Source organism: Aulostomus chinensis, chromosome 1, assembly GCF_037954235.1.
Source record: "Aulostomus chinensis isolate RoL2024-O1b breed Wild chromosome 1, RoL_Achi_v1.0, whole genome shotgun sequence".
Lineage (NCBI taxonomy): Eukaryota > Metazoa > Chordata > Actinopteri > Syngnathiformes > Aulostomidae > Aulostomus > Aulostomus chinensis.
The window spans coordinates 64,005,807-64,019,600 of NC_141320.1; positions in this window are offsets into that span (position 1 = coordinate 64,005,807).

A 13,794-nucleotide genomic window follows, 5' to 3' on the forward strand; every position below is an offset into this window, starting at 1 on the left:
CTTCATCCATATTTGAGAATGTAAAGCAACACGTTGGGTACCAAAGAGCCTTATTTTCTCAGGGCCGGGAGGATTTTTTTCCAAGCCTTTAGCCTTCCTCAGAGCAGCAGCAGCAGCAGCAGCAGTCCTTCACAGAATGCAGGTGGCACAAACATTCTGATGAAGGATTTTAGGGGATACTACAGATTTTTTATTTTCTGTGAATAATGGGCCTGGACGGCATTGACCTGCATCTCATATCTGCAGTAGCCAGAGTGTAAATAGATCGACTCTCCAATCCGAGCGTTGTCGCACCTGCTCTCCTTCTCACATTCTCTTGTTCTAAAAGCAGCTTTTATAGCACCTCTCGTCTATGCCTTTGACTCAATTTTCACATCATTACAGCTGATATTTTTGCCTGACCTCCCTGCATTAAGGTCACTGCAGTGTGAAATTCCAGTAATTGATGAGAAGATCCGCTCTCTTCAACAGGTTCTCTTGGATCACATCAAAGCGTCGCACTTTAATTCTGAAAGAGGAATATTTGGACATTTTTTGATTAAGCGTGAAAGATAAATGGGAGAAAATGAGTCGGCTATGACTCATCAAAGTTTCTGCTCAAACATCTTTTAGAGGATGGAAATGGGATGATTTTGCGTTTGGCTCATTACCAGCTTCAGAAAGCTACAATTCCCAGATCCCCCTCTCTATCTCTCGCCGTTCACAGAGAAACAGATTTCACTTCCTCTTGCTCCTGTAGCAAATATTAAAAGGAATGTGCTCTTAAAAACTGCTGTGTCATTCTAATATTAACATCCCGTGTTATCACAGTGATGGAGGACTAATAATGATGGCGAGCATTCTAACTATCACTTATTGCACAGATTATGTGTGTTTATAAGTTCATTTTTCGTGTAGAGTATTTTTTGAAAATTCTGTTTTTTTTCTCTCCACTTTTTCAAAAATTGAAAGTATTTCTAAACAATAAAGCACAACGGTTAAAAGAAGAACTTTTTTTTTTTTTTTTTTGGGAACATCCATTTTACAGGGCCAGACCGGATGAGCTTAGCACAATGAAAGGTAGTTGATGGGAAGTGATTGCATACACCAAGAATTCTTCATGTAATTAGGGTTGTGCCTGACATTCAGCATGATAAGCAATTTAAAAATTTCGAGAGATTGTAGAATTAGAATCAAATGCGACAAGTTTGTTGACAACTCCCATCTCCCACCCTTCGTTGTGCTCAGCTAACTAGCAGTCAGCGCACGCATCGGAGAGAGGGGTAAGGGTTCGTATGCTCCAAAAAGCAACTGCAAGCGAGTGGAGCTTGTGCACCTTGGAATGCTCATTTGCATCAACAAATTCAATGCAGATCTGATTGAAAAGGCCTTTCACAAAAGTAAAAACCCTGACCTGCATATGCACTTTTGGACTTCGTCTCATGAAATTTCTGATATCGGCCAAGTGATGACTCAATATTTGCTTGGAGTGTGTTTAATAAGCTTATTGCCAATTTGTTTATATGCTGGCAAATGTGACTGCATGGCTTGATAATGATAATGTCAAGCCTACGCCTCTTTCACCTCTCTATCGATGTATGTGCAGCAGTCTCCTCTCTGCATTTTACGCTGCTTTATTGGAGCGAGCAGCCTCTCGCTTTGTTGTTGTTGTTTAGTTACACTGACCTGAACACAGGCCAGTGTGTGGGTGGATGTTTCTTCCTCCTCTTCCTCTTTGTGCTCAAATAATGAAGTCCATTTCCTTATTTGTAATCACAAACTCTGAATACTGAATGCTGAATGCTTATACAAAACAGCTCCCAAACAAACAGGCTACACTTTTACTATGACTCACTGGACTATTTATATTTAATTAGGTGGACTTGCTGGGAAGTTGTTGTTGTTTTTTTGTTTTTTTGGAGAATACATTACGAATTAAAATGACCGTCTTATGTTTGTTTGTTTTTTTCTGTTGTATTATATGAATCTTAGTTTGTTCCTCCTCATAAAACTCTTGTCCTCTTCATTAGTTGCCTAGCAACCGCAGACCTGCTCCCCCAAAAGAGAAGCTCAAGATTTATTTTATTTTTTATTTATTTCTTCTTCACCTGCCATCGGCTTGTGGGCATCCTCTCTGCAGGAGGCGGAATAGTCATAACATTTCATGGATTGATTCGATGGATTCATTTCTTGACTTTCTGAGTAATGCCTTTGAGTTGGAAGTGTGTTTGCTTCGACAGTGGCACGTGATGGGTGGTGGTTACCGTTGGTGTAAAGTCTGCTTAAGAAGGAGGTGATAAAACACTACAAAGCCTGTTTTACACGTCTAGTTCTCGTCTGGAGTACTGCAGTGCTCCTACACCTCGCCATCTGTATAAAAGTGGTAGTAACGGAACCAAATAAGCGTCTAAGTGAGACGGATGGAACAGTGGAAAAGCAGTCAAAACCCCCGTTGAGTTTATAAATCGCACCTCTCTGATGCTGTGTACATTCTCACGCCTGGGCAGCACTCGGAGCAGCGTAAGAAGGGACATTTTTATTTTGATGTTGCTGAATTTCTGTGTCAAAGTTGCTCACATCTCAACTTTATTGTCAGATTTAAAAGAAAATAAAAGGATTCAAACGGTGAATTTCATTTCCAGGAGCTGTTGTCAGCGAACGACAGAGGGTTTTTTGACCCAGGGATTTTGTGTGTACTCAACATGGTGCAGGCTTGAAAAAGGCAATCATTTGGAAGCGGTCACAAAAAAAGAGAAATTTGTGTCCATGTAGACGAATCAATAAATTAAATTTCCAGACACCAACTGCAGGGAGCCTGTATAGAACTCCTTGTTCCACATCGACTCAGTTGTTTGATGTATTTGATCCATTAAACACTGTTTGAAAGTGTGTGTGTGTGTGTGTGTGTGTGTACTGGTGTCACAGTGGAAACTAATTACAGTCTTACTGGTGAATTGGATGAGCATTTTCTGCTGGTGGTGTTTAAAGTAGAGTTCTTTTCCAGTGGCTCTTTCAGCTAGGTGTAATCTGTGTGAAGGCAAGCCAAAATCCATCAAAATTCAGTAAGGCATCACATCTTTAATCAGCCAGGTCAGCCCTGGACTTCTAGATGAGTAATTAAACTCTGCACGAGCTGGGGAGACTGGTCGGCAACTCTACAATTCACGTTTAAAGATTACAGCAGCGATGGGGAAACAATGTTCCGTGATGTGCACAAGGAATAGATTTATAATGAGTTATTAATATTCAATGAGCGAGTGTGAGAAGTCTCCGGCTACTGGCTTTTGAGATTTTCTTTTTAATTTGGACCTAAAAATGACTGACTCTCCTTTAAATTGTTTGCGGAAGTTCAAAGCACACGCATTAAAGATATTGTTCCGTCTTGATATTTTTGTTCAGCCGCCCTATTTTCACCATATTATTTCTAAAACAACCCTAAGGTGATGTTTATGCTCCAACAACTTGTCACGCACAGTACAATGTAGGAATGTGACGCACATCGATTATCATCTGCATCTATTTTGCAGTGTGCAAGCAGACCAGAGTTTGCTGTATTATTGTTTGATTCATGTGATCGAGTTTTTATTTTTATAAACCAGTGAAGTCGATCATTTCAGTGTCATTTTTTTGACGGTCAAGTTTGCTTTCAAACTGTTAACCCAATGGCTAAATTCGAGGGATTATCGCTAAAAGGAAACTTGACATGTTGATTTTCAAAATCTTCTACTAGCAAAAAAAAAAGTCCAGTGTCGGTTCCAGTTTATTGTTGAAGTCATTGAGAGAAGACAAAATGGTCATAACCGAATTCTGAGACGTTTCAACGGTAATTCAGAGGTTTGAGATCAAGTAAATTCACTGTATGTTTATTTTGAAAGTATAACAGCCAGATCCACTTGCTGCCAATACAAGCCTGAGCCCTCTTTTATTGTCTAATTCACTTGATTAAAGTGCACACGAACAAAGGTGAGCTCATGTCTGATTAAACCTTTGAAATATGGAAGTCTTTGACACGCTCTTCTTGTATTTTACATGGCACTATCTCTCAGAAACTCACTTTGTGTTTCAGTTAATTGCTCGACGTTGGCCTCGCAGAGGGGCTGCTGAGGAGAGGGGAGAAAAAAAAAAAAGAAAAGAAGTGGAAGTATAATCACCATCTGTTGTCAAGGTCATTTGCCACACTATAAACACATCCATCACACGCAGGAAACGTTCACAGTTAACTGGAAATGGAGTCGTCGCCAATCAGGAGAACTCTTGAAAAGGGCAAACCCTCAACTTCCTGTCAGTCATGCTGATAGTATTTCAACATTGTTTCATCTCAAATGGCGGAGTGAATCTTCATCTCGCTCTTGGCAGCCTCGTGAGGGCGGTTTGATCACCTGCAACGGAACATGTGGTCCATTCAGTTTCACACCACCCAGAAAGACAAAGCGCCAACACACATAGGCTTTAGTAGCCTGACATGCCACCTAAATTAAAGATTTTCTTGGCATGCAGAGTCAAAACAAATTCAATTCCAGCCTGTGTAAGTTTAATTAAGCATGATGGACCTGCCCGCATGGTTTATCATCATTTTTCTTCCTTGGTGTTCATGTCATGTTCTCTTTCCCTCGTGCACAGGAAGCAATTCTCCTCAGCAAAGTTTTCTCAGCTCAATTTTCTTATATTTGAGATCTGCTCCCTTTGAACGGTAGAATTCTGCCGATGTAGTATTTACCCTGCAGCTTACACTCCTCACATATGTGCGACCCACTCTCCAGCACTTAACCTCTGCAGTTGCACCACTTCCACTGTGTTCTCCAGCTGAGAGCAGCGAGGCTCAAACAAGCTCACGCCATCCAGACACTAAAATTCATGTTCTAGCCTCATTAAATGTTAAAATTGTTCTTCTCGCGTGACACGCCAACATCCCATCTGAAGGAATTTACACTTCCGATGCCGTGCTGTGCCTTTTTTTGCTTTGATAGTCTTCATTTCATCCAGATTCATCTTTACCACGAATTGTTTTATCGAACTAGAAGAGAAAAGAAAAAACTGTAAGCTATACAGACGGAAGTCCTTTTTTACTTCCACTTCAGACCTTTCTATAGCTTTCGCGCTATCGTGGAACCTGTTAAAAAAGGATGGACACCAGAAGTACAAATACTTAGTTACTGAACTTTTCAGGTAACTTGACTTGACTTGACATCAATGTCTCTGTCTTTTTACTTTTAGTAAAAATGTAAAAAGAGTCAATTGCATGGGGCCAGAGAACTTGTTCCCTCGCCAACATATGTGATAACATTGCTAATGCGTGTAAACGTTGGTCGCCGCTCGCCAGAACGTAGGACGTAAGAAGAAAGTGTTGTTCAGATGTGAGGACTCTTGAAGGCAGCCGCCATATTCACTCCAGTCCATTTAATAGACTTCTTCACTTGTAATTGAGTGAATGGGCAGAAATACCTTTCCTTTTACCTGATTGTTTCTTTCAAAAAAGATCTGTACCTATCCTTGATAAATGTCTTTAGTTTTGAAGCTCATACGGCGATCATGACAAAATAGTTGCTCAAAAAGGGTAAAGTAAAAACACTTTACATTCAAAAGAAAAAGGTTAAGTTCCCTTCAATGTCATAAAATCGTCCAAAAAGACCTTTTTAACACCAGGAGTTCACATACTGTAATACCGTCATTCATGTTCGACATTTAGTCTCTGAGTAGATGCATGAAACCTGCTGCTTGGTTGTGAAATAGTGACATGAATGGTTGTAAACAGGGAGACGCACACGGGTGGACCCTCTGTCTCCTGTAACCTGCCATTACACGTGTAAACATCACCTCAGCGGCCTGCTCACATTTAGCAGCGATAACAAAGTGTCCGTAAACCCGCCAAAGGCTCGGTGTTATTGGTGTTTCAAGTCCCGTCGGACAGGAAGTCTGAGCCACTAACAACACAAATGGATTCGCCGTCTGAAAGGGAAAGAGGGCTTTCTTTAGGGAGGCGAGGAGTTTTGTAGATGCTTTTGTCCAGTAAATATAAATATAAAGGGTTTTAGACGCAGGCAGCCCAACCTGCTGGCCATCAATATCAGCTTCATGGTCCCAGAGAGCTCATTGTTCTGGTCCTCTGTTTGAAAATCTTCAGCCGGCGCTGCCACTAATACCAAAGCCAGGGATTATTTCTTTTGCTGTCTCTGAAAAGGGCATCCTCTTCAAATAAGGCTGACATGTGATCAAAGACAATATTTCCTTCTGCACAAATCATCTCGCTGATAATTAATCGCGCGTGCGCTTAATTAATCACTCATTCCTTATTTTGTCCAATCTGACAAGTCAGGCGCCAGCTCGAGGATGTTAATGAGATGTGATGTCGCCATGACTCCTCCAGCAGCTCGCACGGGTCAAAACAAGGAGCCGTGTTTGTCCCTCGGGGACTGAATGAAAATAATAAGCCTCCATTATCAGTGCAGCAAGATGAATCTTTACCAGACGGACGGAGGTCTGATAGGTATCCAGCCTCACAGCTCAACAGAAAACAGATTTGTCAAAAAAAACAAAGGTGGTGTCTTTTTATTGTTTAAAATATTTTGTCTCGTTCTGATTCTCCCCCCCCCCCCACAAAAATGAGTTTAATTCGCCTGCCATGAATATTCAGATTTCAAGGTGTTCGTTTTCATTTGCTTCTACTTTCTTTTCATGAAATATTTTGAAATAACCAAATATAACCATCACCATATATTAAAAAGCTGGTAAATTCATTAAAAGAAGAGAAGACACAATCGTAAGAAACTTGTTTAGATGTCCGAAAACCTTGTGGTAATGATGATGTTAAATGATGCCATTTTCTAGACAATTCCTTATCATCATAGAAGGGCTGTTTTTGAAGCAGGAAACCTGAAGAGCGCATCCATCACCCCTCAGCAAATGCCACCTCAACCAAACTCAATGTAAAAAAAAAAAAAAAACCAGGGAAAAAATTAAATAGTTCTGCCCCAAAACTGAGGAGGTTCTTCCTCACCCTGCTTTGCACCCCAGGTGGGTCAGGAGGAATTGCCGCTGCAGAGCTTTTATGTAACAGACAGACAAACTTAACACCAGATATAAATTCCTCGATAGAATATCCCGCAAATGATGCTGTTTTGGTTATGTAATCTTGTCCCATTGGTTTGCATGTCCTTGAGTTAAACTTTTGCAAAAGTTTGACAAAAAAACAAAAACAAAAACATACCAATCTAATAATGATAATAATAGTACATCGCTTGATTTGTTGGTTCGGACTCTTCTGTCACAAGAGGAGATGAACAGCAAAACTAAGCAGCTTTGAGAGTTAAGAATAAGAAGTCATTGAATACATGCGTGTCATCAAGACTATCCGCCCTTAGTGCTCTTAATAAACCCCGAGGAGGCAGCATGGTGTGTGTATCAGGGCAGTATTATCAAGCTGTCACCACATGCTGAGGCTTAAATCCCCACAATGACAAACCCCGGCTGCCCCTGGATATGAGACTGTCCTCGCTCGGCCTATGTGTGTCTGCATTGTTAAATGTGCACTTTAAAGTTGTGTGTGTGTGTGTGTATATATAAATATATATATCTCCTCCTGCTGCTGTCAAACTCTTTATGTTTGACTGACACCCACCTCTAAACCACTGGCATGTTAAAATGACCACATTATGACAAAAATACGTCCTCGCACACACACACACACACACACACACACACACACACACACACACACACACACACACACACACACACACACACACACAAGGCTTCTCAAGTCCTCGTCATGCCATTCTTCAGCATGCAGTCATGCTTCATCCCCGATTGTGGATGAGTGTGTTGGCATGAAAGTTTGATTTATCCTCGTAATATCCATCAGGTCAGCGGGACCTTGGGAAGGCTGAGCCATAAAATCAGAGCTCTGGCTGGGCCTTTTTAATACAGTCTCAGTAAAATGGCTGAAGGTCAACCACACTCTCTCTCAATCAGATATCGAAACAGCTCCTGCAGCCTGTTGTTGCATTAAAGTTAGACGGATCGCTGCGGTAATGCGGCTAAGAGCAAGAGTTCTCCTGGCAGAAACAACGACGGTGAGATGTTCCACAGTAGAAACACAGATCTTAGAGAAAGATGTCTCTCCCGTGGCAAAGTCATTTCTCTGAAGACAAAGATATCAGTTCTATCAAGGTGAAATATCTCAGCTACAGAAACACAACTCTGAATAAAATGTCTGTTGCTCTGTAAAACCACACAATAGGAAGACGAACACATTCCGAGGAGAATGTGCTTGTTAGTTTGGGCTTCACTTACTGGAATTTTTGCATAAAAAATGTGTGTCACAGATGAAATAGTTCTTCATCACCTGTAAAAATGCTCGACACACTCTGCATATCACTGTTCTGCATTAAGCCAAAGCTTTGCTCACACATTAGTAAACACAAAAGCAGCCTTAGGTACATTGGTTTTGCAAGTCTTAAACGGTCTTGGCGTCTTAAACAATACATCCTTAATCGGTGTCAATTAAAAATACAAATAAAATCACATTAAAATTGTGCTTATTTACCTCTTTTGTCCGGCTGTTTAGAAGCAGCAGCCCCTTCTTAGCTAAAACTCTCAAGACATGTCTCGTGACAGCATCAAAGGTAGAGCACCGCTGTTGACGCACAGATTAAATCAGAATCATACACGCATCTTATTAAGTCACGCTGGTCCTGACAATAGAATTGGAGGAGTACAATGAAAGAAGCAGCAACTCCCTGTCATATGAAACGCTGCAATAATTCAGTCAGCGCGTAGCACATGTAAACACATGCATGGCATTCATTTTGAGCTTTCTGAGCCTTTTCCTTTTATATTTCAAGCCAAGAATAACTGAGTAAATTCATGTTGACTTATCATAGCAGTTATCGAGAGCTTCAATCGGTGGAAGGAAAATGCGCTTGATGCTTTACGGAAATGTTTGGAACGTGCCGTGAGATGTAGGATTCAGGGTAAGTGTGGTGTTGGGCACATCTTGTCTATCACAACGGCAACACAACTCTGCTTGCGTACTTTAATTCCTATGATCAGGAGTTCTTAAAGATGCCATTAAGCTGCTATTTCATCCAAATGTGAAACAGCTCAGCAGCTGCAGTGTTTTTATGATAATACTCAATCACTATCTGATGACTTATTGAAGATTTGTTGTCGTTTTTTTTATTTATTTATTTATTTATTTATTTATTTTTGTCGGAGTGGATTAAAAACCGTAATTCGTAAAGCAGAGTTGAATGCACACGCTGAAAGAACACAAAAGGCAGCAGAGAAAGACGATACTGGTGATTAATTGTGTGGAACTTTTCTTTCCGTTATTTTTAGAAGTGTTTTTTGACAGCTGAATGGTGCGTGATGTGCCGCGTGCCGCTTAATTATATGTATATGTGTGTATGGAGAGCAGATGTCTGTCAGCCTGATCCAGAGGGAATGAAACAGCTGCACCATTATGTTACATGTCAAACAAATCTCTCTGAATCACAAAGTTGACGTATGAATATCTTTAATATACATTAACTGGAGGCCACTTGAATGTCAATTTCTGCTGAGGTGAACTCGACCAAACTCAATGTACAAAAAAACAAAACAAAACAAAACAAAACTGTAATTTTTTGCTTTTCTTCATTCGCCTGAAATTCTTCTCCACTAAATTTAAAAAAAATTGGTGTTATAGTTTTTGGCAGTTCTGCTAACAAACACGCCAGGAACATGTACCTCTTGCTGCAGGGGCTGCTGTCTCTGACTCCACCATAACCCTGCCCCTTGCCCTGACTCTCTCCTTATATATTAACTCATTCCACTTTATGAGCTGCAAGGGCTCTTGTTCAGTGTTTCGGCCGGATGTGAAACTTCACCACATTATTTGCGCGGCTGTTTTATTTTCAGCAGTGCAAGGCATATTTCTTCTTGTGCTTCGAAAGAAATAGATTAGGCTGCGTGCAAATTCGTCACGAGTTTAGGTTGAAGTTGAAGCTGCCGCTGGTGAGAGTCAGCAAAAGGAACCTGTTCAAATATGTACTCATACAAACCATATGCTAGCAAGATAATAGCCGCTTGCCCCTGGTAAATAAAAGAATGCTGATCCGGTGGGTGATCTAGTGAGAGCAGCGCACATTTCTTCTTCATGTGAGCCACTGTCACTCTTGCTCACTGTCATTTCCAATGACCTTGTCACTCTCACTCGCTAGATCTTTGAATTACATCCCACGTCACCCTCCTAATGCTATCATTACCATTATTAATGGGACATGACACAAGTCATTGCCACGCATAACATTCTCCCACAAGCGTGGAGTAATGGCTTTCCTCTGATGGAAAGCTTCTGAGTTAGTCCAACACTGAGTGCTGCAACAATGTAAGCGTGGCACAGGGGAGTTGTCACACGTGCAGTAAAATCCAATTTCATCTGTGGCTGTCAATTAAATAGTCCGTCTGCAATTTGTTTTAAAGGCAGCGGCTTTACCAATATTATCTGATTGAGAAGGTGGCGATGGCGCTGTCCGCGGTGCTGGCATCCATCTACGGCAGCACACGCAGCAGCTCTGTGGTCAATATCTCTCCTGGGTGTGTTTTGAGCGACTGTAAATCATTCCTGATTGCACGTGAATTATGCAGCAGGTCCAATATAAAGCTGCTCTTTATCAGGACGTGGAATTAATCATCGCAACAAATGTCCGATTTTAAACACCTCGCTGTGACACGCCTTGGGGAGCTTTGGCCCACGGAAGCGCTTTTGAAGTCATTTTTTATTAAGAATTTTCATATTTTCTGACACGCCGCTTATTTTCCCACTTCATTATAGTATGTCCTATCATATTTGACTTGTTAAAGAGTTGTTTATAACTAAAGGCCTTTCAACTGGCATACATTTCCTGGATGTTTATTATTCAAGAGCAGTCTAAAGGCACAAGGCCACGAGGCGCACTTGTGTCAGCGAAGTGAAAAACACTGGTCAAACATGGATGCAAATAATGAACAATTAGAATATGAAAACAATATTTGCGGGACAGGAAATATTCCGCCGGGCAACTTGAACAGCGTCTGACCCGCGGCAACCACCTTGCTGGAAGAAAGTTTTCTTCTGAGATTTTGTACCATGAACTCTTTAGTGTGCTAAGTCGTAATTTGCAACCAAGCCAGCCAACAGTCAGAGCGAATGCAACATGAGCTAGCTCGTGACAATAGAGCTCCTATCCAAAGCTCTCCCCAGCTGTTAGCGGTCAGCCCGATATGGCGTCGTCCTGGTGCTGTCAATTTTGTTTGCTGGGGCATCAGAGGAGAGGAAGGGCAGTGGAGGAGGAGGAAGACGGCGAGAGGGGGAGAACCACAGAAGTGCACCTTCGATTCCTAATCCCTCTCCTTAGTTTGTTTCTCATCTACAGAGGTAATCTCATTTACATCCCAGCGCACGTTTGCCTCCCCGCAGCCTCCCGAGGTTCCCTAATCAGCCACAATTGAAGAGACGAATGTTTCAGAACCAAGCTTTGATGTGAAGCTTTAGCATGTGTTTTTTGGATCTAATTCTTTAATAGACAGGACAGCCATGTCAGGGGTCGCACAGGCGGCCGCGTGTCTCCTCTCTGGAATCACAACAATACAATTAGATAAAGTGTGGTGACAGGACAAGTAGCTTCAGGGAGCTCATTGTTTGTTACTGTAGTGTTTTTGCGTTTCATCTCATCGGCGGTCAGTTTAATCCTGCAGTTTGAGTCAAGACAATTATCCAAATAATTGATTGTGGTTTTTCTGTGGGGACGTAAAAAGTTCAGGGATGACTGACGACAGAGAGGTGTGTGAGGGAAGTTTCAGCCGCTGCGGTCGGGACTCTGTTGGACGAATCATTTCACTGTAGGTTTTTCAGGAGCACGTCCCTCTGAGCCTCAGGAAATCTCCTCTATATTTGTGTTTCTCTCACGTAATGTGGGTTCTTACTGCAAAGGTTAGCTTGATAATCACTGACCTTGTGGTGCAAGAGTGGGTCTTTGGATTCAAATGCAGCCAAATTCCTCTTTTTCTTGACATTGTTCTCCAATGGGAACGTTAACAAGAGTGGAATTTTACTTCATCTCTACTTTTTTGTTTTGTTTTTTTGAGAATTTTCCAAGTATGGCGAACGATATCTAATCTACAATTTAACTTGACATCATCTGATCAAATCATATCGGGGGGGGGGGGGGGGCGGAATACAAGTAGAAATGAGGAGGAAAGAGAGAAGTTGGGTTGTAGTGGAAGTTTTTATCTGTGTAGGTTATTAAAAATCAAATCATCTTTTTTCTTGGCTGTCCCTTCCAATTGCATGCTCTAATGCATTAATCATCAACTCTACAAAGCAAATACTTTGAGTAGTTTTACGATCAATAACTTGACCTTTTACTGAAGTATTTTATTGACACTCAGCAGAAGTTTTACTCGTAGTTGAGTAATATTTCAGTTTTCTATGGGTGATTGAAGGCAAATAAAGGCTTGAACACAGAGAGAGAGAGAGAGAGAAACATTCTGTTTATGCTCCTAAAAACAAAACAGGCGTTTGCCAAACTTGGTACAAATAGTAGTTTTTTGTGTGTGTTTTTTTTACACATTTATGTTCAGGATTTTGTTTCCCAGGGGGTGCAGATATCCAAATGTCTCGTGGCAACATTCTGAGAAATTGCTGTGTGATATTTGGGCTATTATCTCACCACATAGAAAATAAATTCAGGATTACGTTAGCATTGTGCTCCAAGCAGTCATTATGTGGTGGCGAGCTGCGTGTGTGGGTGAAAGATGAGCGCTCGTTTGTTGCTTGTGAACACCGCTGCGTTATTAGCCTCATTATAGGCTACATCTTAAAAAGCTGCTCTCTGCTCAGTTACGCTAAAGGTCATCTCAGCATCCTCTTGTGTTCTTTTCCCACCTTCTGACCCAGAATTAAAACCTTGGCCACTTGCTCGACTCATGTAGCAGTTCAGTCGCCTGCAGATTACATAAATCAATTTAAATTTAATCGCAGGTCATTTAATGAAACTTCTGACACGTGGGCAACTGCTGCGAGGATCAGCAGCCTGGGGCTCTATCATAACTTTATCACACCAGCTCTGCTTCAGCGGTTCCAAGATTATTTTAGTTCTGCAGTGAAACTTAACAGGAGGTCGTGTGAGTTAGAGCCCAAACTCTGGACACTATTATTTTACTCCAAAATAATCGATACGCAAGCTTTTCTTACGAGGTTTTCCATCAGATGAACTATGAAAGGGCCTGGATACTGTGCTTTTAATGCAAGTGGAACAGTTTCAAACTTCTACAACTTTGTCTTTGCATATCAATCGATGAGCTTCTGGCGGTTTTACATAAAAAGAGTGTTTGTAGTTTCTATAATCAAACATTTGTGCATACCAACAAACATTTTCTTGTTCAGTGCAACCTGTTAGATCCCTTTTTGTCACCCTGGCTGGAGGCTCCATCCTTTCTAAAATCCACATCTTATCACGGGGAGCTTCCCTCCTCTGCCTCAGAGCCGAGCTGCCACTCCAGCACAGTAATTACCTCGTCCTCCTTTACTGCTAATGAGAAGGTAAAATATGAGCGTCTGGCAACCGCAGTCATTTGCGACCTCAGCTTGCTCCCGGCAGGAGTGCAGAAGAAGAGGCAGGGAGACTAATTTCTACCCACAAGCCACCTCTGAATGATGCCATATATCCTCCAACCACCTGTACAAGTAATCCTATGTGACCCTGGGTCCGTTTAGCATGAATAATCCATGTTGTGTCTCTCCCTCTTTAATGCACCGTTCCCAGCTTCTTGTCAGCCACTTTATCTGGCAGTGCT